We start from the raw sequence: 17,134 nt of genomic DNA, 5'->3' as shown, positions 1-17,134 counted from the left end.
GCAGGGGATAGAATGTGAGAGCCCAGTATTAAGTACCTTTCTTTGTAGCCATTTTCCTGCTATGCTGGCTCCCAGTGCTCATTTTTGGAAGATGAGTCATTGGCAAGATGATACCCAGTTCCCCAGTCTCTACTTGGTTTTGTAATCATCCCAGAAAGGAGGTTTGAGACTAGACACTTGTCTCTCCCTGCCACCTATTGAGCTTCTTCTAGCCAGCATCCCACAGATTTCAAACAAGTGCTGAGCACAGAGCAAAGTCAAGGAATCAGGACACGGCTGAGTTTCTGGCCTTCTGAGTGATCCTGAAAAGGCACTTTGAAGTCAATAGGCTCAACATGGAAATCAAAAGGAAGCCTGTGAATGAATGGAAAAGTGAGAATCTTTTTCTTTAATGTGAACTTCACTGGCATTCCCCAGTGAGTTAAGTGCTGTTGGCAGCCCTCGGGTTTGCTGATTCTGCCACAAACTGGTACTTTCTATTGCTGAGATTAAAGAGACCAGTATTACATTAAAATAATGATAATGTGAATGCCCAAATTAAATAGCACCGATGAAATATCATTTTAAATACTCAGGTTACCACATATTCATAATCAGCAGTTTTGTTCAGTACTTAAAGTTTTATACCTGAATTGAACACAATCTCCCATTAGTGCCAATGATTTGTATTCACTGCGTGAACATGAGCAAAAGCAATAAACAAATTGAACTGCTATTGAAACCACAACAAAGAGATCATCGGACGTGTTGGTGAGATGCAGATGCTCTGAGAGTCTGATTTGTTATACTGATGGGAAATGAAACCCTACTTCCATCAAGGCTTGGAGGAAATAAAGAAATAACAGGAAGAATCACAAAAATAAAGAATCAGAGCTTATCAAATAGTTTGGGAAATCTTGGCACTGTGTTGGGTAGATGTGTGAAATAATTCCTACCCAGAATTTCCAGAGGAATCCCTTAGGAGGAACAGAAACAAATAAAAACTTGGGATTTTAATTAAATTATTAACAAACAAGCCTATGTTTGAGAGTTCATTAAAAATAATTCATCTGGGATCCCCAGTGTTGATGCAATGAAGCCCAATTTGTTGCTAGGAAATGTTGAGTCAGGGAGAGCACCAGGGATGCAGAGCCACCCACTTTCATATTCAGTTTTGTTATTTATTGAAACATAGGCTTTTCCTTAGTAATAGACACACAAGGCATTTGGAATAGAGCATTATCATAGAATAGCTGTACTAATGATACTTGGCACTGAATCTAATCAAGGTGAGTGGATAACAGGTGCTTTCCTGATGAGGTGATGGCTTCTACACATCAGGCAAAATGTGCTGATGCATGGTTTATAGACTTTTCCTGGTAATTTTAGGTTATAGCTGACATGAGAGCGATAGCCCTTTATAATTTCAACCTGATTTGGATGCTGCAGGAGGACCCTGTTTCTGAAGTTTTCTCTCAGAGCCTTTTCTACAAAGTTCACCCCTCCATGATAACTGTTGACTCCAGGATAACTGTATCCATTTGAAACGGACTCTTAGGTCAGGATATAGTTACCGGTAGATTATTTGGAAGGTAGTCTCAAATAGCATTGTCAGATTGGGCAACTAAAAATGCAGAAGTTGAGTTACATTTGAATTTCAGGTAAACAAAAAACCCCACATTTTTAAATATAAATCCATGCAATATCTGGGACATACACTAAGAAATGTTGTTTATGGGGCTGGCACTGTGGCATAGTGGATAAAGCTGCTGCCTGCAGTATCACATCCCAAATGCGCACTGGTTCAAGTCCCGGCTGCTCCTCTTCCGATCCAACTCTCTGCTATCGCCTGGGAAAGCAGTGAAAAATAGCCCAAGTCATGGGGCCCCTGCACCCATGTGGGAGACCCAGAAGAAGCTCCTTGCTTCGGATGGGCACAGCCCTAGCCTTTGCAGCCAACTAGGGAGTGAACCAACAGATGGAAGACCTCTCTCTTTCTCTGCCTCTCCTTCTCTCTCTCTGTAACTCTTTCAAGTAAATAAATAAATCTTAAAATGTTTACATGAAATTCAAATTTGGTTGATCATTTTGTATTTTATCTGACAACCCTAATTCCATAAAGCTAGAGAGTAGAATTATAAGACAGGCAAGCGTAGGAGACCAATGCAGGATGCATTAATGAGCAAGTTACCATTACAGGCAACTGTAGCTCAATACTACTGGGGACTTTGGGAAGCTGAAGTATGCCAACAGACTTCAGAGTTGTTCTATCTAGTGACAAAGGAAGTGAGGCATATATCCAGTACATCCTTTCATCATTTGTTAAAGATTGCGCCTAGGAGCACAAGTAAAACCCCACCTTCTTTGGACTCTTTGTCTAACCATATTTTCTCAACTTCCTTTTGGATCTATTGTATTTATACTTTCCCTCTAAGTACTAGAGCTCTTCACTTTTCAATCCAAGACACTTTCTCATCCTATATTCTCTTTTCCTGGATTTGTTTCATGATTTTAATTCATATCTAACAAGCACTCTTTCTAAGTTTTAATTACCTTATATGTTGGTAACTTCTAGATATTTGCAGGATTTTTTTCATTTGATCACTTCGCTGCAAACTCAAAATCATCATACCAAAACTAAATTACCTGTTTTTTCTCATTTATTCCCGAAACCAATAAATGTAAAATTTCACCTAATTACTCTAACCAAGTATTTGGGCCAATCTTTAACTTATCTCTGTCTCTTCTCCCCCCCAAATCTTATCATCCAATCTCTTACCATATCCTATAAGTTTAGATCATGAATAGCTCTTAAAACTCTGAATATTAAGTAACCATCATTGCTTGAGTTTTGGGACACCCTTAACACTGGTATATCCCTTCCTCTGCTTTTGATCCCTCTAACCTCTATGGACTGAAATATCTTTATTTAATTACATATAATAAAGAATCTGACTCAATTTTTAAGTGACTGCTGATAGATTTCAGTCCCATCACTTCCTGTTCCTTTCCTGCATTACAGCCAGGCTGGCTGCACAGAAGTCTTAATGCTAGTGTGAGCTTACACAGAACCCATAACCTAACCCCACCTCATCGTTACAAAAAAAGTCCAACCAGATCCTTTGGGTCCTCTTTAGGAAGCACCGTCCTCAGAAGACTTCAGTACATGAGTAATAAACCTTTCATTCAATCTTGGTGCACATTTTTTATCATTTTCTTCACATGGAACCAAATTGTGGTGATATTGGCTCCTTCCTCCTCTCCTTGGTGGCCACATACTATTCAAGTGAGCATATATTTCTTGCCATTTGATGCTACTTGTGTGCTTTGTCAGTCTTTTCCCATCACCTCTACCAGGTGCCTTAGTCATGTCTTCTGGGAAGCCTGGTCTGTTCTCTGTCCTTACTCCTACCCTGTCTGGTTACATATCCCACACAAAACTCCCCATACTAACCCTTGGCCATGTGCTGAGGATATCATAGATAACAGTCACACATCTCCTCTAGCTGCAAGTACTAAGGATAAAGAGCTAACAAGTGCAACTGGTTCATAGTTATTCCCATCAGAGGTTAGTAAGTAATCAAAAATATTTTTAGAATGAATAAGTGGAAAGAAATTGGCTTTGTATCATATTATTTTGCTTCTTAAATATAGGCAATTTGGGGCCAGTGGGTAAGCACTCAGCCTGATGGTTTGTTTCCCAACTTCTCAACTTCTGATCCAGCTCCCTGCTAATAGCCAGATAAAAGCAGAGAAAGATGATCCAAGTATTTTGGCCCCTGTTAGCCACATGGGAGACCTGAAAGAAGCTCCTGGCTCCTGACATTGGCCTGGCCCAGCCCTGGACATTGTGGTCATCTGGTGAATGAATCAGCAGATCGAAGATTTCTCTCTATGTGTCTTCTTTCTCTCTGTAACTCTGGTTTTCAAATAAATAAATCTTCAAAAAATATGGGAAATCTTTTTTGCAAGCATTATATTTCAGTAAGTCTTCTTAAATACATAGAAGTATGTCTTTATTTATTTTTACTTGAAAGGCAGAGAGACAAGGAGAGAGAGAGAGAGAGAGAGAGAGAAATATCTTCATGTTCACTCCCCAAATTGCCACAACAGTCAGGACTGGACCATTTTGATGTCAGGATCCTGGAACTTCATTTAGGTTTCCCATGTGGGTGACAGGGGCCCAAGTATTTTGATCATCTTCCACTGCCTTCTTGGGGCTTGAGCTGGAAGCTAGACCAGAAGTGGAGCAGTCAGGATTCAAATTAGTGTTCCATTATGAGATATAGATGACTGAGTCAGTGGCTTAACCTGAAGTGATACAATGCTGGCATCTAAGTATGCCTTTCTAAGTTAGCAGGTTTAGTCAATAAAATGTCCAATTAACAACAACCAAGCCAATTTATTTGGTAAGTTTCAAAGGCTAACTTTAGTCAGAATAAGAAGATCTTATAGCCCCACGTAAACTCAGTCCGTATTGGGCTTTAGCAGGTATTATAATGTTTCAGCAACAAAAGATTAAGAAATTATCTTGGGGGCCAGTATTGTGGTATAGCAGGTTATGACACTGCCTGAAATTCTGGCATTCCATATATGAGTGCCAGTTCAAGTCCCAGCTGCTCCAGTTCCGACCTTCCTCCTCTCTAATGCATCTGGGAAAGCAGCAGATGATGACCCAAGTACTAGGCTTTTCCCACTCATGTTGTTTTCCCACTCATGGAGTTGTTGACTCTTGGCTCTTGGCTTTGGCCTGGCCCAGCCCTGGCCGTTATGACCATTTTGGCAGTGAACCACCGATGGAACATTTCTCTGTCTCTCCCTCTCTTTCTCTGTTGCTTTATGTTTCAACTAAATAAATCTTTTAAAAGTTAAAAAAAAAAATTAAGCAACTCCCAATGAAGAAATGTAACTGTTGAAAGAAGCATCAATATCCTAGAAATTCTTTCTCATTGGATTTTTCCTACCAGTCTTATAAGAGATGAGATTGCTAGAGCATTAAGGTTTGGGTATACTGTTGTTCGTTAGTGAACATATATTTCAAAAGGCCAGATTATTTCTTGACCATCACCTTTTTTATTCTATGTAAGTGAACTCATGATAAAACCCCAATATACAAGTTCAGAGTCGGTGAACTCAAGGGACTTCCATAGCCTAGACAGCTCATAGCAAGAGTCTCAGGTGATTGCTGATGTCATAAGTAAGAGTGCCAATTGTTAAATCAACAACGGGAGTCACTGGGTACATGCTCCCCATGTAGGATTTCTGTCCTTATTGTGTTTTACTATGAAACTTAAAAACACTACTAGTCGAACAATACCCTATACCTTGTGCGTTTGTGTGAATGCAGCCTGTTGAAATCCTTGCTTAGTATATACTGTTGATCTTCAGTATATGAAGGTAATTGAAAATGAAACTCGATAAAGGGCGGGATGGGAGAGGGAGAGGGGAGGGCCACGGGAGGGAGGGAGGTTGGGGGGGGAAGCCATAACAATACAAAGGTTGCACTTTGTAAATTCACATTTATGAAATAAAAAATAAAAAAGGAAAAAAAAAGCAATATATCTAAAATTTGTAAGTTTCATGAAAAGTAAAATATGAATTTTTCTATCTTTTGGAGATATTTGAGTAAAATTTCAGTTCTCAGGAATCCAATGGTTTCACCATATTGTGGTCATTTTTTTCATTGTATAAATTTCTTCACAATTTCTTTGAGAAATTTCCATCCTAAATCATCAGTTAAAACGCAATCCAGAAGACAATTTTGTGGGGTACCTGCCTTTTTTGTGTGTCTATTAGCAGTTATTAATCTCATAGTTGATGATATTTTGAAATGGCATAAAATCCATTGGATTCACCCAAAAACCACAAAGCCCAAAGGGATTTGAATAACAGCAAAAGAGTTTAGTGCCTGAGATCAGGTATTGAGTCAAAACCCAACTAATTATCTACAGAGTAATTCTGACATTTGCCTCAGTGGATATGCAATTTCTTTCTGTTTCCCCACAGAGCACTGCCATTATAACAATATAACAACCTCTCATGTGCAAATGCTAATGGAAGGTAGGAGTAAAAATGTCCTGAGAGAAAAGGAATTTTCCAATATATGATAAATACACATCTTTTTCTTCACTTGCTCATGAAACTTTGTATCTTTCTCTCACTTCTTCTTCATCCACTTTCTATATCTTCTCGTCTATCCTCTTTCAGTATGGGGTATAATAAATAGGAGATCCTGTGGCTATCTCAGTGGTGAGACTGTACATTGCCTGTTAATGTAACTCACCCGATGAGCCAGGTTGTGGTGAGACAGAGATATAATCATGCTGAGCAGGCAAAACATGGGTGATGAAAATTCATCATGTTTCCTATTTTTCTTTCATTTTACACCTGAAATGGTTTGAAAGTGTCCCCCAAAAGTCCACTTACTGAAGCTGTGATTCCTCGATGGAGCAGTTTTGGGACCTGTTGAGATGTGTTTGGCTCATGGAGGGGGGAGGGACCCTCACAAATGCATGAATGCCTTTCTTGTGTGGGTGAGTTTTCCCTCTTGCAGGACTAGTTTCATCACCAAGAGGTTTCATCACAGGTTGCTCTAGATCACATCCACCTGGTTTGCATGTGAATGCCTGAGTTTCCACTTTCCACCTGGAGTTTGAAAGACCACTAGCCCTTACCAGAAATGGAGCATATGCCAGTGCCATGCTCTCGGACTTCCCAACTTCCAGCTTGTAAGCCAAAATTCACTTCTTTTCTTTATAAAACACCCAGTCTCAGGTATTCTGTTATAGGGTCAGTAAATGGAATAAAACCCCCAAAGGACCACCCCCCAGATAATTAAAGGCTAAGAAACTTGCCAAAATGGTGTCACAATAGAGATTTTTTTAAAGAATAAGAATGAAGATAAAGAAGGTAGATCACTTTACCCGCCTCTCAGGATGAGAAATTTAGAACAGTATTTAGCTCTAGCTTACTGGCAACAAATGGAAAAAGGAAAACCTAGTGCGTCACTAGAATTCTCATTTTTTTTGCATTTTTAAAAATACCAGATGTTTAGAAGGTAGGTGTTCATGGTAGTAAATTCTGAAAGAAACATGTCAGCAATGATCATGTATCATTACAAAAAGGGTGTTAATGACACAATGGAAAAATGCCTTCTCAAAATTATGAACACTAAAATATTCTTTCAACTGGTTACATTTAGAGTTTTTTCCCCCATTTTGAAGACTGAAAAAAACATTGAGTCATATGTGCAGAATTAGAATGGGAAGAATATAGACTTCTTAATTCTTCTTGGCTGGACATTTCTTTCTGCTGCATGATAGTTTACACAACACATCTTAATGGAGACATTGGGGGTGCTATCTATCACTTCAGCACACTGCTTTAGTCCATAAAATTCCTGGAGACAGAGCTATCTTTATGAGCCATCACACGATTTTAGGACATCTGAGTTTGGACGAAGTCCATGTTTGGCTGCTTACATTAAATCGTCATTTCAAAATTGGGTATATTTCAACAGGGCTGGCATGGAACACTCATTCCTGTCATCACCAAGCCAATGGACCCAGACTGTTCTCTACATTCACAGTGTCATACCCACCTCATTGCTCACCCATGGTTAATGGCACTAAAGCCACCTCAGTGGAAAAAAAAAAAAAAGAGTTCTCAAAATGTTCAGGCTCTGTGTTCTACATTCAGATGTTTTATATTTCCACATATCTTTTCCCCACAGGATACTTTGGTTTGGTTTGACTTTATTTTTTATTTTCATTTATAGTTCTGTAGTTTAGGCTGGAATTGAAGCTCCAGGAGGTTCTGTGAAAGGCCAGGATAAGGATACTCTGAAAGCAACCAGAAAATAATTGAAATCTCAAGAGAATCTTTCTAGCCACGTCTCCTCTCATTTTCAAAGGCTGACATGAGCCAGTCTTAACTAAGTGACTGATGGAGCTATAAAGCCTGCTTTATTAAGCGTATGCCCAGTGGATGCTGATGACAAGCCAGCCGCTCAGCTCTAGTCTGCCAACCCTTCCGGTGGGTCCCTTTTAAAATACACATCACACCTCCAGATGTGGGTGCAATTCACAAACCTCATCAGCTGGTCCATCCCAGCTGAGGCCAAAGTCTACCACAGTCATTTGTGCTCGTGTTAGTATGAAATGAGTCTGCACCTTCAAAATGGAGGTGACACAGGCAGTTTCATGTAAACAGCAGCTGATGTGACTCATGCTAATAAGTAATGGTGCCTCTCCCACCCACCATCAACTGTCAAATTTATGTATGATCCCAAAGATTCGCATTTCCAGCTGGTGTTCCTCTTTGAATAGCTAGTAAACATTTTCCTGCAATGCCCTTCTGTGAGTTCCACGTCAGCACAATAAGATACAAACGCCATTCCTTCTCGAAAGCAGCTCTACTTTCTGACACTGCCTCCACCTTCTTTTTTTTTTTTTAATTAATTAGTTTATTTTTTTGACAGGCAGAGTGGACAGTGAGAGAGAGAGACAGAGAGAAAGGTCTTCCTTTTTGCCGTTGGTTCACCCTCCAATGGCTGCCACTGCTGGCGCGCTGCGGCCAGCGCACCGCGCTGATCCAATGGCAGGAGCCAGGTGCTTCTCCTGGTCTCCCATGCGGGTGCAGGGCCCAAGCACTTGGGCCATCCTCCACTGCCTTCCTGGACCATAGCAGAGAGCTGGACTGGAAGAGGGGCAACCGGGACAGAATCCGGTGCCCTGACCGGGACTAGAACCTGGTGTGCCGGCGCCGCAAGGCGGAGGATTAGCCTAGTAAGCCGCGGCGCCGGCTGCCTCCACCTTCTTAACCCTCCTTTTTTGTTTTTGTTTCGAACTACAGAACTGGCTTCAGATGGTGAATTCCCTTTCTGCTCTGCTCTCTGGAAGTCAGAGTGCACATGACCCTACCTTGACATGCAATTCTGAGATAAGACAGTCCCTTACTAATAAAGAAGGAAACATCTAGGCAACTTCTGCTTGGGGCAAAGGTTTCCTCAATGTCTTAGTCTGTCTTGTGCTGCTATAACAAAATGTCTGAGACTGTGTCATATAAAGAGAGAAATTTGTTTTCTCAGAGTTCTAGGCTGGAAAGTTCAACATCAAGGTACTGGCAAATGTTGAGGGCCTCCTTGCTGTTTCATCATCCCCCAAAAGGCTTTACCTCCCAACACTACCATATGAGGGATCAAGTTCCCAACACATGAATTCTGGGCAACAAATTTACACCATTGTACTCAATATCCAGTAGAGCCAAATTTAACCTCACTGACAACTTCCTCTTCTTCCACAGACTCCTCCACACCTACCATTTTATTTAAAAACAAAAACAGTATTAAATAATTTTTAAAGCACTATTACATAAAGAATCCTATAGTGTTATTTTTCTGGTGATAATTATTTCTATATTTTAAAAAGATTATTTGAAAGACAGAGTTACAGATAGAGGCAGAGACAGAGAGGGTGGGGGAGACACACACACACACACACAGAGGGAGAGAGAGAGAGAGAGAGAGAGAGAGAGAGAGAGAGAGAGTTTTCCTTCCAATGGTTCACTCCCCAGATGTCTGCAATGGTCAGAGCTGCGCCGATCCAAAGCCAGGAGCCAGGAGTCTCCTCTGGGTCTCCTACATGGGTGCAGGGGTCCAAGGACTTGGGTCATCTTCCACTGCTTTCCCAGGCTATAGCAGAGAGAGCTGGATCAGAAATGGAGCAGCCGGAACTTGAACTGGTGCCCATTTGGGATGCCGGCACTGCAGGTGGTAGCTTTACCTGCTATGCCACAGTGCTGGCTCCTCTATATATTTTTAATATTAAATTTTCACTTTTTTTTTCTTTTCTTATTTCTTCACATTTGTGGATGACCTCAGAAAACCTTTGTCTGCCTTTGGGGTCTCTAGTTGGCAGTGGGAATGGTTGCTTAATATTGGCCTTCCTTGCCTGTCTGTGATCTCCTGCCTGAATCCGCATCTTTCCGGCTTATCAAACTCGCCTTGTTTTCTGGTGTTTGGGTTTCAGGTCTTGGCTAGAATGTCAGAATCCATCCCAAATTCCTTGCCCTTGACCATTGGTCTGGGCAGTCTGCATCTTTTCCTTCAGTGTCTGAGCTCTCCTGACCACTGTCTGCTGATTCTAAACCATGGCCTTGTTCTCATCTGCAGTGCCCAGGTTCACTCCAATACCAGACTCTTTATCTAGACCCTGGTTCATTTCTATGTGAGCTCCTGGACCTTTCCAGCATTGTCAGGTCCTAAACCGGCCCTTTCCTCTCATGATCTCCTTGACCCTCTCGCTTTTGAAATTGGCTCTATTTCTGACTAACACTTCCGTTTGCTATCCGCTGACATCCTTACTGAAACCACAGTCATATTTGATATTGTTCTTTCTTGTCCGGAATCATTTGCACAATGCTCTTAATATCTCAGGAGATGACTGTTTTCATCTGAAACTTGTATTAATAGTCGTACAGGCCAATACTGGGCTGGTGTCACTATGTATTATTTTCTACACATCTGGGACATAACTACTAGATTAATCTTCTCCAAAGTAGCACTTTAATTGCAAGAACTCACAATTCAAATACATGTCTATATACATTTCTGTTGACAAAATAAATTCCAAAGTCGAGCACATTTTAGAATTAGGCCCAAATCTATTTTTCCAGTCAATATTTAACTGTACTATTTCCCTTACTCATCAGATCAGTATACTATCCTTCAAAAAAGAGTGAAGTTCAAAAAATCATGGAAAATGAAATTAAAAGATAAATTCATTATGAGAAATTTTGAAATCCATGCATACTCTTTTCCTTTTATCTTTTTCCATGAATTTTTGAAGACCTTATGTATGTGCAGATTTCAAAATGTTTTGACAAAAATAAATACTCTAATTCAACTTTACAAAAAATTTTTTAAAACCCCTCGTATAATTCAAACATCCGTGACATTCAATTCTGCTTTCCTTTCTCAAAATATATCATGCCACATTTTGGTAGGATAGTTTTGAGTAAGGTAAAACAACCCCTTAAGAATGTAAGAAAAAGGTATAAGACAAGATGATTCCTGAAATCTTTTTCAACTTAGAAGTCCTTCATTCAGATAGGACTAAGAGTCAAAGGGATCACATAAACAAGACTAATATCTGCAAATACTAACCGATAGAATAAAAAAGGGAGAGAACAATCCAACATGGGAAGTGGGATACACAGCAGACTCATAGAATGGCAGATGTCCTAAACAGCACTCTGGCCTCAGAATCAGCCCTTAAGGCATTCGGATCTGGCTTTAAAGCCCATGAGAGTATTTCAGGCATGGAAAGCCAAGACACTCTGGCAAAAAAAAAAAAAATTACCTAAATGAAAGATCTCTGTGAGTGAGAACCCAGTGGAAAGAACGGGCCATCAAAGAAGGAGGTACCTTTCTCTGAAGGGAGGAAAGAACTTCCACTTTGACTATGACCTTGTCTAAATATGATCAGAGTTGGCAAACTCAAAAGGCTTCCATAGCCTAGGCAACTCATGACAAGAGCCTAGGGTGATTACTGACACCATAAACAAGAATGTCAATTTGTGAAGTCAACAACAGGAGTCACTGTGCACTTACTCCTCATGTAGGATCTCTGTCCTTAATGTGCTGTACATTGTGATTTAATGCTATAACTAGTACTCAAACAGTATTTTTCACTTTATGTTTCTGTGTGGATGCAAACTGATGAAATCTTTTCTTAATATATACTAAATTAATCTTCTGTATATAAAGGTAATTGAAAACGAATCTTGATGTGAATGGAAGGGGAGAGGTAGTGGCAGAGGGGAGGGTTGTGGGTGGGAGGGAAGTTATGGGGGGGAAAAAGCAATTGTAATCCATAAGCTGTACTTTGGAAATTTATATTCATTAAATAAAAGTTAAAAAAATATACAAAAAAAAATAAGAGTGGGAATAAGAGAGGGAGGAGATATATAGTTCAGCACATGCTCCCTCGGCCTTACCCCAAGGGTAAAGCTGAAAACTTGCCATGGGACTCCAAATCCCATTACGTTGGCAGGTACCAATGCGATTTTACTAGTTAAGGTGATCAGTTTTTCATAACTGATCATAAAGATAGGATTAAGTGTCAAAGAGATCACATAAATAAGAGCAGTGTCTGCTAGTAATAATTGAGAGCATTAAAAAGGAGTGAATGGTCCAACATGGGAAGCAGGATACACAGCAGATTCATAGGATCACAAATGCCCTAAACAGCACTCTGGCCTCAGAATCAGCCCTTAAGGCACTTGGATCTGGCTATAAAAAGCCCATGAGAGTACTTCAGGCATGGAAAGCCAAGCCACTGTGACAAAAAGTTTCCTAAATGAAAGATCTCTGTGAGTGAGATCCCAGCAGAAAGAACAGGCCATCAAAGAAGGAGGTACCTTTGTCTAAAAGGAGGAGAGAACTTTCACTTTGATTATGGCTCTGTCTAAATAAGATCAGAGTTTGTGAACTCAAGAGGCTTCCATAGCCTTGGCAGCTCATGACAAGAGCCTCGAGTGATCACTGATGTCATAAATAAGAGTGCCAATTGTTCAATCAACAACAGGAGTCACTGTGCACTTGCTCCCCACGTAGGATCTCTGTCCTTAATGTGTTGTACTATGAGAATTAACAGTAAAACTAGTCTTCAAACAGTACTTTATACTTTGTGTGTCTGTGTGGTGCAAACTGTTGAAACATTTACTTAGTATATACTAAGTTGATCTTCTGTATATAAAGACAATTAAAAATGAATCTTATAATTAAAAATGAATTTTGATGTGAATGGAATGGGAGAGGGAGCAGGAGATGGGAGGGTTGTGGGTATGAAGGAAATTATGGGGGGGGAAAGCCACTGTAATCCATAAGCTGTAATTTGGTAATTTATATTTGTTAAATAAAAGTTTAAAAATTGAATCTTAATGAAAAATGGGATGAGAGAGGGAGTAGTAAATGGGATGGTTTGTGGGTGGAATGGTGAGTATGGGGGGAAGAACCTCTATAATCCAAAAGTTGTATTTTCAAAATTTATATTTATTAAATAAAAATTTTCTATAGAAAAAAGAAGTCCATCATTCAGAAGTAGCATTTCATCCTTAAGTCCTCCAAGTAGCATTTTATCTACAAGTCCTCCAAGTTGTCATCTATGTATACTTCTACCCATAGTGACTTCCTCTTCCTCTAGATTCTACTATGCCCAATCTCCCTGCTGATCATATGGCCTATAAATATGTATCATCTTGTATATCTAAGTTGTTATTTATCTGTTTTTTCCCTTCTACAATTCCTGAGTCATGAGATCCAGACTTCCCAATATCACTTGTAATATTGAATGTTCAATCATTATCCATTGATGCATGTTAAGTAAAATAAATCATTAGTGAAAGTTGCTGGAAAAAAGATGGAAACATAGGTAGCATAAAGAGAGCTTGTTAAATGTACTCTCACTGGTCTAATTGCATTTAATTAAGTCCTTGGGGAATAATTTTCCCTTAGGCCATGTCATCAAAGGTCAGTGTGATTCATTTTAATTGGAACTCCTCTAAGGAGTGTTAGAGCAATTACAGAAATTTGGACTTGCACCTGATTTGGTTGAGGCATCAATTTTATTTGATGTCTAAAATATCTGAATTCTAAAGTGTAGAAAGAAGACTTTGTACCTTAGGCTGAAGAAAAGCCATCAAGACCTGCTGATACAATCTTCCCAGATTTTCTTACAATTCTGTCCCCTTGCCATAGGTTCCTTCTCTGGAGCCGTGGGCTCAAGTCAGATAAAACACAATGGTCCTAGATAAACTCAGTGTAAAAGGCAACTGAAGGTTAAAGTGATGTAGTGTTTTTATTAGGTATTTTATGTAAGATTGTATAATAGTCAACTTTTTATTGATAGAGCTAAAATACCTGAGAATAGCTTCTTAGAGAGGAAGGCTTATTTTGACTCATAGTGTTGCATGTTCACAGTTCAAGACCAGGGAACCCTGTTAGTCTTGTGTCTGATGTGGATTGTGGAAAGCTTGTGGAGGGAAGATCACACGGTGGGTCAGGGAGCACTGAGCCAAATGTGGCTGAAATAACCAGCCCTCTGGGAATAGCCACTTGTTGAGGGTATACTTCCAATGACCTCAAGATCTCTCACTGAGCCCACATCCTGGATTAAGCCTCCACCCTTAATCCATTCACCATTAACATAAGACTTTGGGGACCAAGCCCTCTTTACATGGGTCTTTGAGGGACACTCAAATTATTATCCCAGGCATAACAATGGAAATTAAAATTCATTATTTCTGGTAACTTTTTGTCACTGCAGCCATCTTCTGGACATGTTAACCAAGAATCTCATAAGTGTAATAGATTGATATTCTGGGCATATTTGTTAATAATTACAAATATGATCTGTGTCTTGAATCCATAGGCATCTGCTCTTTGATGCCAAGTGTATGGATTTTGTGATCAAAGAAAACAAGTGCAAGAATTGTGGAGCAATTCATCTATTTTGCCTCTCAAGTTTCAGTAAATTTTAGGTTAAAGAGTTCTCTTGGGGTTGGCACTGTGGTGTAGCAGATAAAGCCGCCACCTGCAGTGCTGACATCCCATATGGATGTTCATTCAAGGTTCGAGTCCTGGCTGTTCCACTTCCAATCCAGCTCTCTGTTATGGCCTGGGAAAGCAATAGAAGATGGCCCAAGCACCTGGGTCCCTGCACCTATGTGGGAGACCTGGAAGAAGCTCCTGGATCCTGGCTTCAGATAGGTGCAGCTCCGGCCGTTTTGGCCATCTGGGGAGTGAACCAGCAGATGAAAGACCTCTCTCTCTCTGCCTCTGCCTCTCTGTAACTCTGCCTTTCAAATAAATAATCTTTTTAAAAAAATAAATAAAAGAATAAAGTTCTCTCAGCTATGTATTATTTACTCAAAAATTTTATGTAGAAAAGTGAACTTTGTTATTACTGTCTAGTTGTCTTAGGTCATTTTCTTCTGTGATAACTGAACACCACACATGGGGTAATTTGTACAGAGTAAATGTTTATTTTGTTTACAGTTCTGGAGGCTGAGAGAACCAAGCACAATGGACTGCATCTGGTGAGAGCTCTCTTGGTGGTGGGAACTGTCTGCAAGTCTTGAAGTGACACAGGACATCAGGGCACCATATGGCCAGAAGAGTGCATCCAAGAGATAGAGCCAAACTGGTTTTTATAACAGACCTACTCTGGAGATATGCTATTCCCCTATTAATTTATTAACCTGTTAATCCTCTTATTAGGACAGAGTCCTCATGACCTAATAACTTCTTAGCGTCTTGGCTGGTCCTCCTTCTTAATACCTCACCATGTGAATTAAAACTCAACAGGTGCCTGATGGAGACATCTAAACCGTAGTACTAGTTTTTTGGAAAGGGGCAGTGTACTGAACCACTCACTGAGTAATAATAATAATTACAAATACTAAACAATTTTGGAAACCAGGACTACTATTTCTTTTTACTTGGCAAAGATGTGGCAGTATTGAGCTGGTGACAGTTTAGGAAATATGGGTCATGTATTGGGAGAAAAAAGCCAAGTGACCCAGGTCAGCATCTGAGACTTTGATCCCAATTCTTGCCTTAATGTAGTATGTAACCTTGAGCTTGTCATTTGATGTCTCTGTACTTCATGTTTTAAACAGTAAAATGGTAATAATAAGTATCCCATCTACTTTTATTTGGATTCTTAGAATGATTATTTGAGATAATTTAAAAATGACAAAATATTTGCTAAACATATTTAAATATTAATATTAATTCTTCCTAGTGGCATTGAGAATTTCCTTCTAGCCATTTGGAAATAGCTCTTTTTAACCTCAATTTTAACCAGTCAGGACCAAAACCTAATATTGGACATATAATGCTAATGATTACCACCAGCTCTGAGGGAACTATTGAGTCACTGGCTGGTAATTCCAAGATTTTTACTATCAAAAACATATAACATTTCTAGCATATGCTAAACACTTATGAAAAAAGGATAGATGAAATTCACTTGCTTTTATATAGGCTTATATCTAAATATAAAAGGCTTTATAGTCCACTTGCCTTGATCATGCCTTCAAACTATTCTTGGAATGGAAACAATGCCATTTGTTATTAAAAGAATCATTCTCTGTGTACAATTACTATCTCTAGTATACAAAAAGAGAATGAAAAAAATAACAAAGTAGAAATTAAGAACAAACATTACAGATTTTGACTTTGGAAAAATTCTAAAATATCAGGGCATAGCATAGAAGACACCAGAAGTAACTTTAATGTCTAAATTAATTTAGGAAAGGCTTTAAATGATAGTTATGGGTTTCAAATAACAATATAATGGTTGGTCCTGGTAGTTCAGCCAAGAGAGTGCTGAGGACACATGATTAAAAACCTTGATTCTGTGGCTGGTGCCGTGGCGCACTAGGTTAATCTTCCACCTGCGGCCCTGGCATCCCATATGGGTGCCTGTTCTAGTCCCAGCTGCTCCTCTTCCAGTCCAGCTCTCTGCTGTGGCCTGGGAAAGCAGTAGAGGATGGCCCAAGTACCTGGGTGCCTGCACCTGCATGGGAGACCAGGAGGAAGCACCTGGCTCCTTGCTTTGGATCGACATAGCTCCGGCCATTGCAGCCATTTGGAGAGTGAACTAACGGAAAGAAGACCTTTCACTCTGTCTCTCTCTCTCACTGTAACTTCACCTGTCAAATAAATTTTTTAAAAAATTTAAAAAAATTTAAAAAAAAAACTTGATTCTGTTTGGATGAGTGATCTGGGGTAAGTCAGTTAGATAGAAGGCGAAGGTGGAAAAAATCAAGTATCTCTTGTGTAAATGAAAAGTATTACTAGATTATTTCTAAGAATCCTTTTGGATTTGCAACTGCATACTTGGTAAAGAGTATCAATCAATATATCAAATAAACTATATCCCTGAATAAAACCAGCCATTGCTCATAATTCCTCCTCCCTTCCTACTTGTCTCCACCAACACATCTTCACTTGGTATATATCTTATACTCCATTCACACCTGAATATTCACTTATGAAGAACTATATGGCATATATTAGATACTCAGCATGTGCTACCTTACGATATTGTTCCAACTTTTAAAGTTTTTCCTATTTCTTCAGGACACT

Source organism: Lepus europaeus, chromosome 12 (assembly GCF_033115175.1).
Source record: "Lepus europaeus isolate LE1 chromosome 12, mLepTim1.pri, whole genome shotgun sequence".
Lineage (NCBI taxonomy): Eukaryota > Metazoa > Chordata > Mammalia > Lagomorpha > Leporidae > Lepus > Lepus europaeus.
This window is presented reverse-complemented; position numbering follows the sequence as displayed.